This window comes from Macaca thibetana, chromosome 4, assembly GCF_024542745.1.
Source record: "Macaca thibetana thibetana isolate TM-01 chromosome 4, ASM2454274v1, whole genome shotgun sequence".
Lineage (NCBI taxonomy): Eukaryota > Metazoa > Chordata > Mammalia > Primates > Cercopithecidae > Macaca > Macaca thibetana.
This window is the reverse complement of record NC_065581.1, coordinates 21,758,963-21,776,770: the sequence shown is the minus strand read 5'-3', so window position 1 is coordinate 21,776,770 and position 17,808 is coordinate 21,758,963. Positions and strand designations below refer to the sequence as shown.

At 41.7% G+C, this 17,808-nt stretch overlaps 1 protein-coding gene across 22 annotated transcripts in view; it reads right to left on the bottom strand.

The window, feature by feature from the left end:
- Positions 1-17,808, bottom strand: part of LOC126953309 (uncharacterized) — a 598,727-nt gene that overhangs the window by 486,639 nt on the left and 94,280 nt on the right. The window contains exon 1 of one of the 22 annotated variants that reach the window (XR_007725205.1): positions 1,091-1,298. The exons of the other annotated variants lie outside the window; for them this stretch is intronic. The gene's annotated coding sequence lies outside the window, so the exon portion shown is untranslated. Of the gene's footprint in view, positions 1-1,090; positions 1,299-17,808 lie in introns of those variants that run through there. 22 annotated transcript variants of the gene reach the window in all.

The following is a 17,808-nucleotide window of genomic DNA, read 5'->3' as shown; positions in this document are numbered from 1 at the left end:
GAGGGAATACGAGGAGGCCTTCCCCTGTTGCACAGGATCTATCTAGATGACTCTGATCTATCTAGATGACTGTGATGACGGTTCAAGTGTCCCTTCTTCAGAAGTCGTCCCTGGCTGCCCCACCTAAAACAGCTCTTGCAGCAAATTCTTTATCTCCATGCTATGCTTTATTTCTTTATAGCATTTATTGTTACCTAACATTAAATTATATCTTTTTTTATTATGATTATTGCCACACTCTCTTGCCAAAATGTATGCTTCTTTAGGGTCCTGACTCTGTTTTCTTGACTTCTATAATTCCCAGGACCTGGAACTGTATCTGACACAAAATAGGTGGTAAATGATTATCTATTAAGTAAATAATTGATATCCTCTTCCCAGATCAGAACTCTACTAATATAGACCCATTGTTACTAAGTTACTACAGGCAATGGTTTCTCTACCTCTACCCCAATACAACAATATTAGATTTAAAGTAACACTCAAGGCCGGGTGCGGTGGCTCATGTCTGTAATCCTAGCACTTTGGGAGGCCGAGGTGGGTGTATCACTTGAGGTCAGGAGTTCGAGACCAGCCTGGCCAACATGGCAAAACCCCATCTCTACTAAAAATACAAAAAAAAAAAAAAAATTAGCTGGGCAACCGGGCGCAGACTCACTCCTGTAATCCCAACACTTTAGGAGGCCGAGGCAGGTGGATCACGAGGTCAGGCCTTCGAGACCAGCCTGGCCAACATGGTGAAACCCCACCTCTACTAAAATTACAAAAATTAGCCGGGCGTGGTGGTGGACGCCTGTAATCCCAGCTACTCAGGAGGCTGAGGCAAGAGAATCACGAGAACCCTGAGGGCGGAGGTTGCTGTGAGTCAGGATCTTGCCACTGCACTCCAGCCCAGGCGACAGAGTAAGACTCTGTCTAAAAAATAAATAAAAATAAAAATAAAGTAGGCTGGGCGTGGTGTCTCACACCTGTAATCCCAGCACTTTGGGAGGCCAAGGCGGGAGGATCACCTGGGGTCAGGAGTTTGAGACTAGCCTGGCCAACTAAAATACTCTACTAAAATGTCTCTACTAAAAATACAAAAAATTACCTGGGTGTGGTGACAGGCGCCCGTAATTTCAGCTACTCAGGAGGCTGAGGCAGGAGAATTGCTTGAACCCGAGAGGTGGAGGTTGCAGTGAGCCGAGATCATGCCTTTGCACTCCAGCCTAGTGACAGAGCAAGACTCTGTCTAAAAAATCATAATATATTTTTTTAAAAAATTAAAAAATAAAAATAAAGTAAAACCCAAGCTGACCCTGCCCCCTCTCTCCACTAATACCTGAAATAACTCAGGAATGAAACTACAGAAGGAAAGAGATGCTCTGAATAACTACGCCGGGGCAGCAGGGGTACAGCGGCAGTATCCTGGGCAAGCTAGATTGTGAGCCACGTGAACCACAAAGCAAAGCCAGACCTGAGGAGGGTCACCATGGACTATGGACACTAAAAAGTTCAGATGCACGGCGCAGTGACTAACACCTGTAATCCCAGCACTTTGGGAAGCCGAGGCAGGCGGATCACAAGGTCAGGAGATTGGGACCATCGTGGCTAACGTGGTGAAACCCCGTCTCTACCAAAAACACAAAAAATTAGCCGGGCACTGTGGCAGGCGCCTGTAGTCCCAGCTACTCAGCAGGAGAATGGAGTGAACGCGGGAGGCAGAGGTTGCAGTGAGTCGAGATCGCACCACTGCATTCCAGCCTGGGCGACAGATCGAGACTCCGTCTCAAAAAAAGAAAAAAAGTCAGATGCAAAGGGCACAACCTGCTGCTGAGAACAAATGGGCCCGGCACCAAGGCCTATGGACGCGAGGAAGCTTCAAAGAGTGACTGACAGTTTCCACCTGTGGCCGCACTGCCATCCAGAGGGTAGGATGAAGTCAAAATCGCCCTGATAAAGATTAGACTAGAGACAGGGACGAATTTCAGGTTGGGGGCTTCACTTTAGAAGAAGATGTGCATGGAAAGTGTGTGCTGATTAATACACAGAATACAAACTTCTCACTGAATGGAGCTCTATGAAGCAAATAAAAAAGAAAAAACTGTTTTTACAACAAAGATAACCAAAAATCACATAATTTTTGCATGAAAATTTTTTTTTAGTCCAGGTACAGTGGCTCATGCCTATAATCCCAGCACTTTGAGAGGGCACGGTGGGAGGATTGCTTAAGGCCAGGAGTTCAAGACCAGCCTAGGCAACATGGTGAGATCTCATCATTTTTCTTTTTTCTTTCTCTTTTTTTTTTCTTTTTTTTTTTTGGAGACAGAGTCTCACTCTATTGCCCAGGCTGGAGTGCAGTGTCGTGATCTCAGATCATTGCAACCACTGCCTCCCAGGTTTAAGGGATTCTCATGCCTCAGCCTCCCAAGTAGCTGGGATTACAGGCATGTGCCACCTCACCTGGCTGATCCTGTCTCTTTAAAAAAAAAAAAAAAAAAAAGAAAAAAAAAAAAAGAAAACTCCTTAAAAAGTATTATCATTTCTTCCTATGATAAATCATCTTTTCTGCAAAAACTAAAATTAGGTTAACTATGAATTTAGCAACATACAGGTTTTTCAATCCTAAATTGCTGTAACTTTTCGCAGGCACATTTGTGCAAAGTGGAATTTCAGTTCGGTTGCAAAATTCTACTTGAAAGAAATACTTCATTTTCTTTGCTACTTCAAGACTCCCCCAACAATATAACTACTGCATACTGGTTCCATTCTCTATCTTTTGCCCAAAACAGAAATTTTCTCAACATAGAGGTCTTAAATACATTTTAAGCCATAATAACACACTGCAATACTTCTTAAGGTTACATTCATCCTACAGACAAGATGTTCTATTTATATGTTATCCCACTTTCTGCGTAAGAAAATGCAACAGGTATATTTGAAAATTTGTAACCTTTCCCCCTCTGGACATAAGCAAGCCTCAACTTTACTCGTATATGAAAATGCTTTCTTTTTGAGACAGAGGCTTGCTATGGTGCCCAGCTGGACTGAAATTCCTGAGCTCAAGTGATCCTTCTGCCTCTGCCTCCTAAGTAGTGGAGATAGTGGAGATTACAGGCATGTACTTCCACCTTCCCTGAATGGTCTTCAGCTATGGGAAGGAAATGGGATCTTTATAGCCTCGAAGAGAAACATGTTCTAAACAAGTAGTTGAGGAAGGAAGAAAGAAAAGTGGGAGGAAAGGAAGTAGAGAATGAGATAGGAAGGGAAGGGGAAAGGACTGAAATAAAAGATGAGTCAGAGTAAGCCAGGTGTCGTGGTGCATGCCTGTAATCCTAGCACTTTGGGAGGTGGAGGAGGGCGGATCACGAGGTCAGGAGATCAAGACCATCCTGGCCAACATGTTGAAACCCCATCTCTATTAAAAATACAAAAAAAAAAAAAAAAAAAAAGCTGGGCGTGGTAGGACGCGCCTGTAATCCCAGCTACTCGGGAGGCTGAGGCAGGAGAATCGCTTGAACCAGGGAGTCGGAGGTTGCAGTGAGCGAGATGGCGCCACTGCACTGCAGCCTGGTGACAGAGCAAGACTCCGTCTCAAAAAAAATTAATCAGAGTGGCCGACCGCAAAGTTGAGACAGAATTCCGCCACCATTGCATCATAGAGTGCAAATGACCCTTTGTACTATAATCACAGTGAACGTCTCAGACACCTTCAAATCATAAACCCGCTTCCTAGCAGAGGGCCATGACACTACTGGAAGATAATTGGAGCTATTTTTCCTTTTTCTTAAAGAATAGCAGTAGCATCCACCAAAATATGTCCTTGACTCCCCCATCTATCTTCTCCCTCCCCATGTATGAGCTCTCCTCCTATCTGTCATGGAAAACAAGCCCCTGTGCCCCACGTGCTATTCCCAGTTTCCATCCTTCATTCATCAACAGCAACAAGGACATTTATGAGGACTCGTCAACATGTGGCCCTACGCTAGACATTGTACAGACTGAAGTTAACAGACTCAGGCTCCCCTTTGAGGAGCTTCCCAAAGAGATTATTGTTTGGTTTTATAAATTTGACCACCAGAAAAACTCAGGGTCCATGGCCTATTCACAGCAGGTCTGTGGCTTTGGGTACAAAGAGCAGAGCATTTTATAAGCCCCTATAAATCAAAGTGAGCCTTCGCACACTCAAGCATAGCCTGTCGGTGCAAGCAATAAATGGATTTCTAAACCATGAAACCAATTCTTTTTGAGGAACGTCCTCCTTTCTTCTTTTTCCAGTGCATCGGAGTTGTTTTTGCAACCCTGAAATAGCACGGTCTTATTTAGGACACAGACAACCAGAGCTCAATAAATATCTGAACCATGTCTTGCTGACACACATGAAGCAATTATGTCCCAGGATAATTATGCCGTACACATCACTTCATCCAGGGAAATGTCCAGGTGCAAGAAATGGGAAACGAAAAAATAAAAACGAAGCACTATGATTTGTCTTTCCAGGGTGGGGGGAAGGGTGTCTTCTTTTCAGTAAATGAATATGTAAAAAGTTAATTTTTCTTCAAAACATGTCTATATCCTCATCTTAAAATACTATAAGCTCTGAATTATTGTAGACTGGAAAATAAAAATATCTGGGATTTTCTTGTAGGGAAGTTCAAATGGTAGAAGAATATTTGATATTTTCAGTTTTCCTGAAGATCAGAAGGACTTTTAGAATAATGCATTTTTCCTTCAACAAAGGGCATCTGCAAGGCTTAATCTGCTGAAAAGAATCATTCTGACAGTCTTAATGTATTCTTTTGAGGAAAGCCCTGTTCAGAGAATTCCACAGGAAAAAAAAAAAAAAAAAATCAGTACCCCAGGAAAGCACCAATCTAAACCATTCTAGCTGCCTGTAAGTAGATGAGACAAAAGTATTTTCAATATATCCTAGATATTAGACTGAGATGAAAATAGGAGTGATAATCCTGAATATTACATATTTTTCACATTTCCTTGATGATGAACTATTATTAAAACAAATAGTTGAAAGATTTCCCAGTCTTTCAAAAAACATCTCCCCGGAAAGCCACTTTCAGAATTCTGCTGTAGACAAAAATATCCCTAAGGTAGGAAATATTAAATTGCATCAGTGTTGAGAACAATAACCCCAATAACCAGAATAATTATAGTATATTATTATTATAACAAGGTAGCTTTCATCTATGACTCAGAATGTTTTGCAAACATTCTCTCATGCTGGGATAATACCGCTAGGGAATTAGAATATAAGGAATTTTAATGACTTGTCTCAGGTCACCGGTCAGCTTGAATGGTGCACCAAGATGCAAATACCTGATTGTGATCTGCTGATCTAACAAACTGACCACATCACTTTCAATTAATAATTTGGAGAGTTCTATTTCAGGGCAATTTTCAAGGAAACCCATATTAGCTCTTCCATTAAATTCTGATTATGTTCCATCTCTGTTTCCATTACTCCCCTCTCCACCGACTCACAGCACAGTTAAGAAATAGTATAATTGGGGAAAGCTCCCAAAGCGATCTCCCTGCATGGCATATATCTCTTTCCCTCTCTCCTACATTCCTCTGGCACAACACAGAAAGCAAAGCTTCCTCAGACATTGGTTTTATCATATCCTTCCCCAGGACTGGAAACAAGATGGTTCCCCACTGCCTATCAGAATATTTAAAGTTCTCGATCATCAATCTCATGCTTATGTCATTTCCTCCACACATTCCTGGCACACGAACATCTCCTGTTCTCATTGTTCCCCTGGTGTGTCTGTTCACGCTGTAGTTGTCTTTTTCTAGAAAGCCTCCATAATTTCTACTTGCCTGGGATCCCTAAACAGATACTTAGTGTATCCCGGCCACCCTAGCCACACAGCCGGCTGCAAGGACATCCAACTTCTCTTTAACACTTTTAGAAATGAAGAAGGCACTGCTCTGAAAAACAGTGCTCTGTCAAGCATTTTAATCGTGAGAAATCTCTTATTTGAGCTGGATTTTTGTATGCTCACTTGTACATCTACCCAACAGGCCCCATGCTGCATCTTAAATTGATGTGGAACAAATAAACTTGTTCTGTAACAAAATGTCTTTGCAATGTTTGAAAATAACTATTTTGTTTGTCCTTAATCTTTTCGGCTCTAAGCTCATATGCCAAGGCCCTTCAACTATTCCTCAAGAGACCTGGTTTCTAGACCCTTTGCCTTCCAAAGAAATACCTCTAATTCAGTGCTACTTAACTATTATTCATGTCATGCACATAGAGTAAATAATACCATTTGTACAGCATATTGGGGAAATAAACAAGGGCTTTAGGAAGGCCGGACCAGCCTGAGGATCCTAGGTCTGAGCCCTAGCCTTTGGTTGTAGGGATTGATATTTAGCTGTAAGTAATGCCTGATACCCAAATACGAAGCTCCATGCTAACTTTATTAAAATCTGGCACCCAAAAGTGAACACATTCTGCACAGATCATCTTTTTTTTTTTTTTTTTTTTTTTGAGATGGAGTCTCCTCTGTCGCCCAGGCTGGAGTACAGTGGTGCAATCTCGGCTCACTGCAAGCTCTGCCTCCTGGGTTCACGCCATTCTCCTGCCTCAGCCTCCTGAGTAACTGGGACTACAGGCGCCCACCACCACGCCCAGCTATTTTTTTTTTTTTTTTTTTTTTTTGTATTTTTAGTAGAGACGGGGTTTCACTGTGTTAGCCAGGACGGTGTGGATCTCCTGACCTTGTGATCCACCCGCCTCAGCCTCCCAAAGTGCTGGGATTACAGCCATGAGCCACGGCGCCTGGCCTGCACAGATCATCTTAAATCCAATTTATTTCAGCAAACTTCCCCCAAAACTAAAACCACAACATTCACTTTTCCTCTTCCTGACTACAAAGTGCGTATCTGCTTGAACTGATGACATTTGATGAGGAATATATATATATATATAATTTTTATTTTTTATTTTTATTTTTTGAGACGGAGGCTCACTCTGCCACCCAGGCTGGAGTGCAGTGGCGTGATCTCGGCTCACTGCAAGCTCCACCTCCTGGGTTCACGCCATTCTCCTGCTTCAGTCTCCTGAGTAGCTGGGACTACAGGAGCCAGCCACCACGCCCGGCTAATTTTTTTTTTTTTTTTTTTTTTTTGGTATTTTTGTATTTTTAGTAGAGACAGGGTTTCACCATGTTGGCCAGGATGGTCTCGATCTCCTGACCTCGTGATCCGCCCGTCTCGGCCTCCCAAAGTGCTGGGATTACAGGCACAAGCCATTGCGCCCGGCCCTCGATGATATATATTTTAAGATTTTCTTAAGTAGGTATCTTAATTCATGTGTGTCAGACTCACTTTTCCCAAAAATGACTGCAACTTCGTTAGGAGCCATGTTTCTTTGCAATTATCATTACGCCTAAAAGAGCACAGTGCAGGCTGGCCACATGATAAAGCCTCCCAAACACATCTGCAGAACTGAATAACGCAGCCTCTCTACAGGAAAGCCATGGCTTAGAGGCTACAGTCTAGTTTAAAAGATATAAACCTCACCTGAAGAGGAAGTTTATTGCTCTGTCTGTTTATTCACCAAGAGTCTAAACAATGACACAGACTTTCAGACTGAAAACTTAGTACAAATAACTGCTTCCAGACAGGTCTGGATTGGGAAGGAGGGCCATGGAATTCCTTCTCCTAGCTGGGTTATTGAGCCCAGACACTCATCACTCAAGTTATAAACACTACTAAATGATGTTGCATAGTTTTATTTAAAGCTGTGTTTGCTTTCAGATTAGACTTTAACATTTAATAAATTTCCCATCAGTATATGGGAAGAGTGGAGAGTATTTTGATTTAAGCATTATTTCAAATATGAAACTCAAGCTGTGTTAGTTAAAATGGGCTCTAGTTATAATTCAGTCTCACAGTAAGGTCAGGACTCTTGGATTCCCCTAATCCTTCTCCTCTAGGGCCGAAATGCCTGGGAATTCAGTGAATTTACGTATTCTTTCCTGACCACAAAGCTGTCACAGGGCCCTAGCGAAACTCTCTCACTCCTCCAGATTCAAGCTGACTTATCTCTGTAACACTCAGCTCAGAATTCACCTGGGAGAGAGTCAGCTTTAAGGGAGCAACTCTACCACTGAAAAAGCAGTCGCACCCTCCTTTCCAGGAGGTGAGATCTTACTCATTTTCCTCCTCTCCCACATCTTTTGGTGCAAGCCAGTAAATGTGAAGCTCTAATAGATTAATGAAAAGTCGGCACTGATCCCTCTGGACTCCATCCATTTTTAAGTGAGCTATGAGAACTTGGACAGATTACAGATCCTGGAAGAATGAAATATGAGGAGAGAAAAGGAAGTTTGACACATGCAGAGAAACTGATCTCTGGGACTAGGGAGAAGCTAAGAGAGAGGAAATTTTGGGACAGAATGCGTAATACAAACTTAATTGACAGATCATACCACTGAAGAATAAAGACTGGCTTCTCCATTAAAGGTTGAAAGTTGAGCAGCTAATACGAACTCTGGATTTCATGCAAAAAAAAAAAAAAATCATGCAGCTATGAACAGACTAAGTAAGGACTTCAGTGCTACCTTCATTCATCTGACATTCACTCTACCTGCCCTGTCTATGCAAGGTAGTTAGAGTAAGAGGGAAAAGCGATTTTACATGGAAAATAAAAGATAGGGTTTAAAAAAATCCACTAGAAAACAGACTAAGTTTGTCCTTCTTACCTTTATGAATCCCAAGCAGGAAAAAAGTGGTAATTCTGGAGTGACCCTAGGACAAGGACAGAGATGACCTGGGGCAAATTTTCAAAGCAGATCTTCAGGGAAAAAATAAATCCCAACTCTAATTCTATCCCTGAAACTGGCATTTCCATGCAAATCTATTCTGTTCATTAGAAGCCAGTATTACTCTGAAGCACCACAAATCCATGAGTTTGGCCAGTACTGAAAAATCTATTAATTTTAAGTCTACAGTAATTCCTTTAAAAGTCTGAAGGGCTGGTGGTATGAGGACAAGAAAAACCAATTGTTTCACCCACATTTATATAGCAACAAATAACTGGCAAACAAAAATCTCCATTCTAGTGTACATTAATATCCATTTTTTACAAAATCAAATCAGACCATTTGAAAAAAAAGAAAATGGTGTCACATTAACATCTGATTCTGTGCTGGGCACTTAGTAGGTGTTCAATAAATTATCAATGAATGAAAAACCAATTTCTTTAAAACATCGGAACCTACTAAATAAAAACAGTGTATTAAAGATTACCTTCTCATGGGTAAGGAATGCAGGAAAAAAATGAAAATGCTATTACTGCTTAAATCTCCCACAAGAGCATGACCAAAGGAAATGAAAGTCTAAAACAAGTACTAAAAACATTTCATGAGTCACAATATTTACACTACAACTCTTTCAAATTAACCAATTCTGTAATCATCCCTGCGAAATGAATATGGCTCAGAAAGATAAAAGAACATTGCTGAGCTCAACCAAAATTATTGTGACACTCAAGTTATTTTGAGACAGTGTGCAGGTAGATGTAAGTACTATAAGATAATATTACAAGAAATGTTTTCAATAGGGCTGCAGAGTTTTCAAGTGCGCACAATTCTCAGATTTTCTCCACTCGGTACCATGACCAGGATACGCTCTGTCTTCTTGTCTTTCCACAATCTGTTTTTGCTGACTATTATCTGTGGGCACGGTTCATAATTTTTCGTTATTTTCTGGCGACTTCTTATTTCACAACCATATCTTGGTGCCGATATCATTTTACATTTACAAATAAAGTCTATTCTAAATGACTCAGCTACAAATCGGTGGTAATGTCTCAGTTTAGGTAAGTACTTTATAGCTTTCTCAAGATCCTCTACTTAAGATACATTAAATTGTTATCTTCTAATATACCCATTTTACTTTTTTTTTTAAAGAACTGAGAGTCATGTGTATAAGGCTGCACTGTCCTTTCCAATGCTGCCCAACGAAATGAAGCCAAGTGGACTTAAGACAACATTATCAAACTTTACCTGAAATGTTTTTAAAAAAGAACTCTTTCCCATTAAAATAATTCAGGTCAGAATAATTCTGTATCTCTCTGGAAGGTTTTATTTATTTGATTATAAAAGTGCCTCACTTTCATAAACTACTAATTAGATGATATACTTTTCATATTTGTCAATGCTTACATTTGATCACCTAATCAATTCCTTTTATTTTAACATTTCTCATTCATTTCAACTTTGAGACTGAAAATAAATATACATTATTCGTGTTGCACAAAAAACAATCTTCAGATTACTTTTACATATGATGTTTACATAGACTTGAACAGATGAATTTGAAACTTTTGATCCATATAGGTTAAATTTTTTAAATTTAGTATGAATATGTGTGTGTGTGTGCGCGCGTGTGTGTGTGTATATATATATAATATATATATATATATTTTATGAGACAGAGTCTTGCTCTGTCACCCAGGCTGGAGTGCAGTGGCATGATCCTGGCTCACTGCAACCTCCACCTCCTGGTTTCAAGTGATTCTCCTGCCTCAGCCTCCCGAGTAGCTAGGATTACAGACGTGCACCACCACGCCTGGCTAATTTTTTGTATTTTTAGTACAGACAGGGTTTCATCATGTTGGCCAGGCTGGTCTCAAACTCCCGACCTCAAGTGATCCACCCACCTTGGCCTCCCAAAGTGCTGAGTTTACAGGCATGAGCCACCATGCCTGGCCTAAAAATTAGTATAACTATATTAAGGCAGACCAAAACACCAAGGTCTTCTATCAAATAGCAGAAGAAAGCAAGGATTGAATATTCCCTGAAAACAGGACCACATCGTACACCAACCTTACAGAAGAATGGCTCCCTTCTTGCTTACAATAAAACAGCAAGAGCAGAAGATGCCCTAGTGAGCAGGCTTCCTCAGCTCTCCAGGACACCCAAGCACACGCAAGGTGCTCTGAGATGCAGGGTAGGGAGGGAGGTGGCCCCTCTGTGAATACAGAGAGTGGCTACTGAGCAAAAGCTCTGCAATGACTGAATATGCTCAGAGTTGAAGGGCAATGGAACAATCAAAGACAGGTTCCTCCTTAAGGAGAACATCCAGCCCAAGCTGCAGTAGACTTAAGTACCGCCCATAGAATTCCTTGTCTTATCGCTGTTTGTAGTCCTGTTATTTGTCCTTTAGGGGTGATTTTAGCTTCAGATTTTCTATTTGAAAAATGTTGGCCTGGTGCGGTGGCTCAAGCCTGTAATCCCAACATTTTGGGAGGCCGAGGTGGGCGGATCATGCAGTCAAGAGATTGAGACCATCCTGGCTAACATGGTGAAACCCCGTCTCTACTAAAAATACAAAAAATTAGCTAGGCGTGGTGGTGTGTGTCTGTAGTCCCAGCTACTTGGGAGACTGAGGCAGGAAGATTGCTCAAACCTGGGAGGCGGAGGTTGCGGTGAGCCGAGATGGCGCCACCGCACTCCAGCCTGGAGACAGAGCGAGACTTCATCTCAAAAAACAAACACAAAACAAAAAAGATAAAAAGAAAGAAAAATGTTACATGTCATATCTACTAATTTGTACACACAAGACCCCTTAAAGGATGGTGGAATTCTTTAAATATATAAATCGAATTATTAAATGCCTTCTGTAGCTTCAATTCAATTATGAGAACTAATCAGTTTTGCTGCATTCTTAAAACAGAAACTCTCAGCTTGGGCAACATACTGAGAACTGATCTCTACAAATTTTTTTTTTTAGAAATTGGCCAGGCTTGGTGGCTCTCACCTGTAATCCCAACACTTTGGGAGGCTGAGACGGGAGAATCACTTGAGCCCAGGAGTTCAAAGTTACAGGGAGTTATGATTGTGCCACTGCATTCCAGCCTGAGCAACAGAGCAAGAGCTTGTCTCTAATAAAGTTATTAATAATTAATTTAAATAAAAGGAAACTCCTTAAAGATATGATGACATATCAATTCTGGTTTTATCAAATATGAATGCTGCCATTCATAACGACAAAGATTCAGATGTTTTGGCTTGAAAGGATGATTACAGCCTATGGACATGTGGAGGGGGAAAAGGCAAGTGGCAGAATAATCTAAAGCACAGTATACTATGATCCCATTTTGTTAAAGTAAACAAATATATGTGTTTATGAATATAAGAAGGGAGGTATGGAAAGACACACAACAGTCTGTTGCCAGTGATGTCACAGAGAAGTGACATGGCGCAAATCATACCAACCCCATTATCTGCCAAATGAAATCCAAGCTAGCTAATAGAAGGTAACTAATTAATAATGGTTGTATTTGTTTATGTAATGCTTTATTTTCACAATTGAACCCTACACGCAGGGATATTTATTCACCACCATATTTGCTATACCTTTTCCTCCGTGAAGGTATAGCCACCCTTACATACACAACCATGATGCCTTACTGGTAAACAGGCATATAACTCTTATGGGATGAATGAATGAATGAATAATGAATGAGTAGTAAATGTTTTAATCAACTGCTTCATAAATTGAATAACTGGTTCTGGTGTGAACAACATAAAGTTTTGGATCTGGTCAGTAGCAGGAGAAAAAAATTACTGCAAATTGCATTTCAAGCTTTCAAAAACAAGCTTAACCTGCTTAGCAGGTGTGACAGACCCCTTCTTGACAACTGACAGAAGAATCTTCCCCATTTTTGACTTACTCTACTGATTAAAATGATAAAAATAGAATAGCTGTTTCTTTTTTCCTTTTTTTTCCCCTTTCTGGCCCTGAGACACTATAATTCTTGGGCAACTTTCCCATACAAACTAATTTTCAAAATTCATGAGAAGAATTTATTCACTAGCATATTCACGAAAGAACCAACAAGAATTTAGTCATACTTCTTTCTAGGAATTTTAAATGGTCCTCACCCCCTAGAAATCCAAAATTCACAGTTTCATGTCATTTCTTTCTTGTTTTAGAGGGAGGGACAGGGTCTGGCTCTGTCACCCAGGCTGGAGTGCAGTGGTGTCATCTCAGCTCACTGTAACCTCTGCCTCCTGGGATCAAGCAATCCTCCCAGCTGTTTGAGACCTCCCAAACAGCTGGACTATAGGTGTGCACCACACCCAGCTAATTTTTTTTGTTTGGTTTTTTTTTTTTTTTTTTTTTGGACAGATGGGGTTTCACCACGTTACCCAGGCTGGTCTCAAACTCGTGGGCTCAAGGAATCTGTCCACCTCAGCCTCCCAAAGTGCTGGAATTACAGGCATGAGCCACCACACCTGGCCTCCTATGTCATTTCTATTGCAGGCCCCTAAAGTAATTTTAAGGAGAAAAAGAAAATCTGAGGTGGGGTTACAAGGGAAATGAACAACCTTTACTTCTCCTGTCATCCATCAGACTTGCACATCTAACACGATAAATTGTCACAAAAGTAGAAAAAGTGTTTCTTTTCAATAAAGGTATTGACTAAAACAAATAAAATATTTACAAGGTCTTAAAAATGCTTATTATTGCTGTGCGAGATGGCTCATGCCTGTAATCCTAACACCTTGGGAGGCTGAGGTAGGCAGATCACCTGAGGTCAGGAGTTCAAGACCAGCCTGGCCAACAGGGTGAAATCCTGTCTCCAATAAATGTACAAAAATTAGCCGGCGTGATGGTGGGCACCTGTAATCCCAGCTACTCTGGAAGCTGAGACAGGAGAATCATTTGAGCCAGGGAGGCTGAGGTTGCTGTGAGCCGAGATGATGCCACAGCACTCCAGCCTGGGCAACAGAGTGAGCCTCCATTTCCAAAGAAAAAAAAAAAAATCATATTATTCCTATTTTTGCTCTCTTAGTAGGCAACAATTTTGAGACACTTATTCTTCATTATCGGAACAATAACTACCCATCTGAAAAGCTAATATGTAATCCTTTGCCAATATTTAGTGAATAAATTATGCTGGATCGTTTTACACTAGAATTATACCAACATCATTGATCATTCCTTCTTCTTTCTCTAATTAAACATATATGTATATATATAAAATGTGTAATTTTACTTCAAAAAAAGAATCATGGGCCAGGTGCAGTGGCTCATGACTATAATCCTAGCACTTTGGAGGCTGAGGTGGGCGGATCACTTGAGGTCAGGAGTTCAAGACCAGCCTGGTCAACATGGGGAATCCCTGTCTCTACTAAAAATACAAAAATTAGGCCAGGTGAGGTGGCTCATGCCTGAATCCCATTACTTTGGGAGGCCGAAGCGGGCAGATCACCTGAGGTCAGGAATTCAAGACCAGAATGGCCAACATGGCAAAACCCTGTCTCTACTAAAAATACAAAAATTAGCTAGGCATGGTGGCATGCACCTGTAGTCCCAGTTACTTGGGAGGCTGAGGCATGAGAATCACCTGAACTTGGGAGGCGGAGGTTACAGTGAGCCGAGATCCTGCCATTGCACTCCAGCCTGGTCAACAGAGTGAGACTCCATCTAAAAAAAAAAAAAAAAAAAAAAAAAGCCACTTGTGGTGGCACCTGCAGTCCCAGCAGAGGTGGGAGACTGAAGCATGAGAATTGCTTGAATCTGGGAGGTGGAGGTTGCAGCGAGCCCAGATCATGCCACTGCACTACAGCCTGGGTGACAGAGTGGGAATCTATCTTGGGGGAAAAAAAGGAAAGAAAAACCTTACTTCTAATGTTCTCCTATCTTCTGGGAAGTACTTTATTTAAAACAAGTATTTTCTTATACAAAACTGCAGCATTCTGCCAGAATTCACTGTATTAATGCTACCTCACTTCTAGCTACTCTGATTCCTACTCATCATTCCAGGATGAACCTAAGTTATACCTTACTCCCTAAAAGTGCCTCCTCACCCTGAGCACCCCTTTTGAGGAATTCCTCTCGAATTAACTGTTACTTATTATTTTGGCCCTGAATCCTAAACTCTTTTATTCTTAACTCTAATACTTCAAATATCCAAGAGTTGTCTCCCCATTCGACTCCGGGTTGCACTGTTCCTGGATGGAGCAATTATGACTTGCTTTTTCCTTTCTCTCCTTACCACATAGCAGGCATTCAGCCAAAACATCCTGAATGAATGAATGAATGAATGAATGAATGAATGAATGAAAAAATGATGGCACACCATGCCATTTGAAAATGAGAACGGGAATTAACCACCCATGTGTTAAGGTGATTTTCCCACAGATGTTCCAAAGCCCCCTTGAATCGCCCAACTAATTAAAAGGAGCAATGACTAGAATGTTAAAATAAAAATAAATATATAAAATAGTTATATGTTGCATCTTAACACATTTAGAAATGTGACTTAATCAAATATAGTCCAGTAATACTAATATTGAAGGGTAGGCTTTGGGTTTTGTTGTTTTTAGGGTTCCATAGTTGGCAATGTGGAAAGATGATACAGAGATATGTATAGATATATCTGTCACACTACAGTATCATAACACGTCCCAAAGAGAGTTCTGACCAAAATGGATGAGGAGCTGCTTTGGTTTTCCCCGGATTGAATGATGCTATCATATTCCAGAGCTTTCCCAGCAGGTGGCTGTGAGATGTTTCCAGGTGTGCTTCAATACTGATCCATTCAATCCTGGGTTGAATGGATGGAGTTTGGGTGGTCAGAGCCCTAGGAATAGCTGGAAGGAGCCACTGGGCCAGTCCTCTCCGGCCACATGCAACCTTATCCATTCACTCCTGTGTGTGTCCCTCACAAATATTTATATGTACTATCATATAGAAAAGCATGAGAAGCTACGAGAACGACCCTCTTACTTTGCAGCTGAGTCAGCGAGTACCAGTGCCTTCGCCTCAACCCCTGACCTCCCATTCCCAGGCACAGATGGTCTAAGTAATCAAAGCCTGCTGTAATACAAAACAAAAAAAATTAACAGAGATGCTACGAAAGAGGATGGCTAATAAGCTTAGAACTGGGGAGAATTCTGCATGACAAGTTTACTTGTTGTGGGAAAAATAAGTATTATTATAATAGCTGGATGGCCGGGCGTGGTGGCTCACGCCTGTAATCCCAGCACTTTGGGAGGCCGAGGTGGGCGGATCACAAGGTCAGGAGATCGAGACCATGGTGAAACCGCGTCTCTACTAAAAATAGAAAAAATTAGCCGGGCGCAGGGGCGGGCGCCTGTAGTCCCAGCTACTCGGGAGGCTGAGGCAGGAGAATGGCGTGAACCCGGGAGGCGGAGCTTGCAGTGAGCCGAGATTGCGCCACTGCACTCCAGCCTGAGCGACAGAGCGAGACTCCGTCTCAAAAAAAAAAAAAAAAATAGCTGGTCTCAGAATCTCTCTTGGGGAGAACTGCCTTTATGCAGGGAAATACCTTTAAGAGCTATTTGAGGGCAAAGGGAAGCAGCAGAGAAAGGAGACAACAATGTTTGTAGCTAAACCTCTCTATGGGAAATACTACGGACATTTGATAAGAATGGGGAGAAAGAGATGAGACGGAAAAGGAGAGAGAAGTGGATCAGGCAATTTGCAAAGCCAAGTTTTGTGGAGGCAAGAAAGCCACTAAGACTCTGAAAAGCGGGGAGGTTTACCATGAAGTTTTCAATTATTGGTATTTGCCGGGCATGGTGGCTTACAGCTGTAATGCCAGCACTTTTGGAGGCCCAGGTGGGTGGATCACTTAAGCCCAGGAGTTCAAGACTGGCCTGGGCAACAAGACGAAACCCCGTCTCTACAAAAAAAATACAAAAATCAGCCAGGCTTGGTGGTGTGTGCCGGTAGTCCCAGCTACTTAGAAGGCTGAGGCAGGTGGATTACTTGAGCCCAGGAGGCACAGGCTGCAGTGAACCATGATCACGCCACTGAACTCCAACCTGGGTGACAGAGTGAGATGGTGTCTCAAAAAAATTTTTTTTTCAATTAATTAATTACCTGATTATTGGTATTACTATGATTCTAATGTGCCTCAGTCTCATCAAACTTCTATTTTGCACTGTGTGATTTTTTTTTCTGTGAAAATCATGGAAACGAGGCTGAGTTTCAAAGTTGATTTTATACGCAGAAGCCAGCAGAGAACAGCCAGCTATGCAGGGTGAAATGTGAAGTCAATTACAAGTTCAGTAGGAAAAGGAGCTCAGAACAAAAAATGGAAATTCAAAGTAATCTTGACAGGGGCTGGTGACGGAGGCGGGTTTAAACATCTCAAAATCTATGGAACGAGGATGTGAGGAAATCTTAGCTAAATCTTAAGAGTGAGGTTAAGGGCCGGGTGCAGTGGCTCGCGCCTGTAATCCCAGCACTTTGGGAGGCCAAGGCGGGCAGATCACGAGGTCAGGAGATTGAGACCATCCTGGCTAACACGGTGAAACCCCATCTCTACTAAAAATACCAAAAAAAAAAAAAAAAAAAAAAAAAAAAAAAAAAAAACAGCCAGACATGGTGGCGGGCGCCTGTAGTCCCAGCTACTCGAGAGGTTGAGGCAGGAGAATGGCGTGAACCCGGAAGGCGGAGCTTGCAGTGAGCAGAGATCGCACCACTGCACTCCAGCCTGGGCGACAGAGCAAAACTCGGTCTCAAAAAAATAAAATAAAAATAAAAATTAGCCAGGCGTGGTGACGCATGCCTATAATCCCAGCTACTCAGGAGACTGAGGCAGGAGAATTGCTTGAACCGGCGAGGCGGAGCTTGCAGTGAGCCGAGATCACACCACTGCACTCCAGCCTGGGCGACAGAGCGAGACTCCGTCTCAAAAAAAAGAAAAAAAAAAAAAAAAGTTCTCACCCCCTGTGTGCACTGAAAGACCAGACCTCACCACAGCACTCTACAGTTCACCCATGTAACCAAAAACCACTTGTACCTTAAAGCTATTCA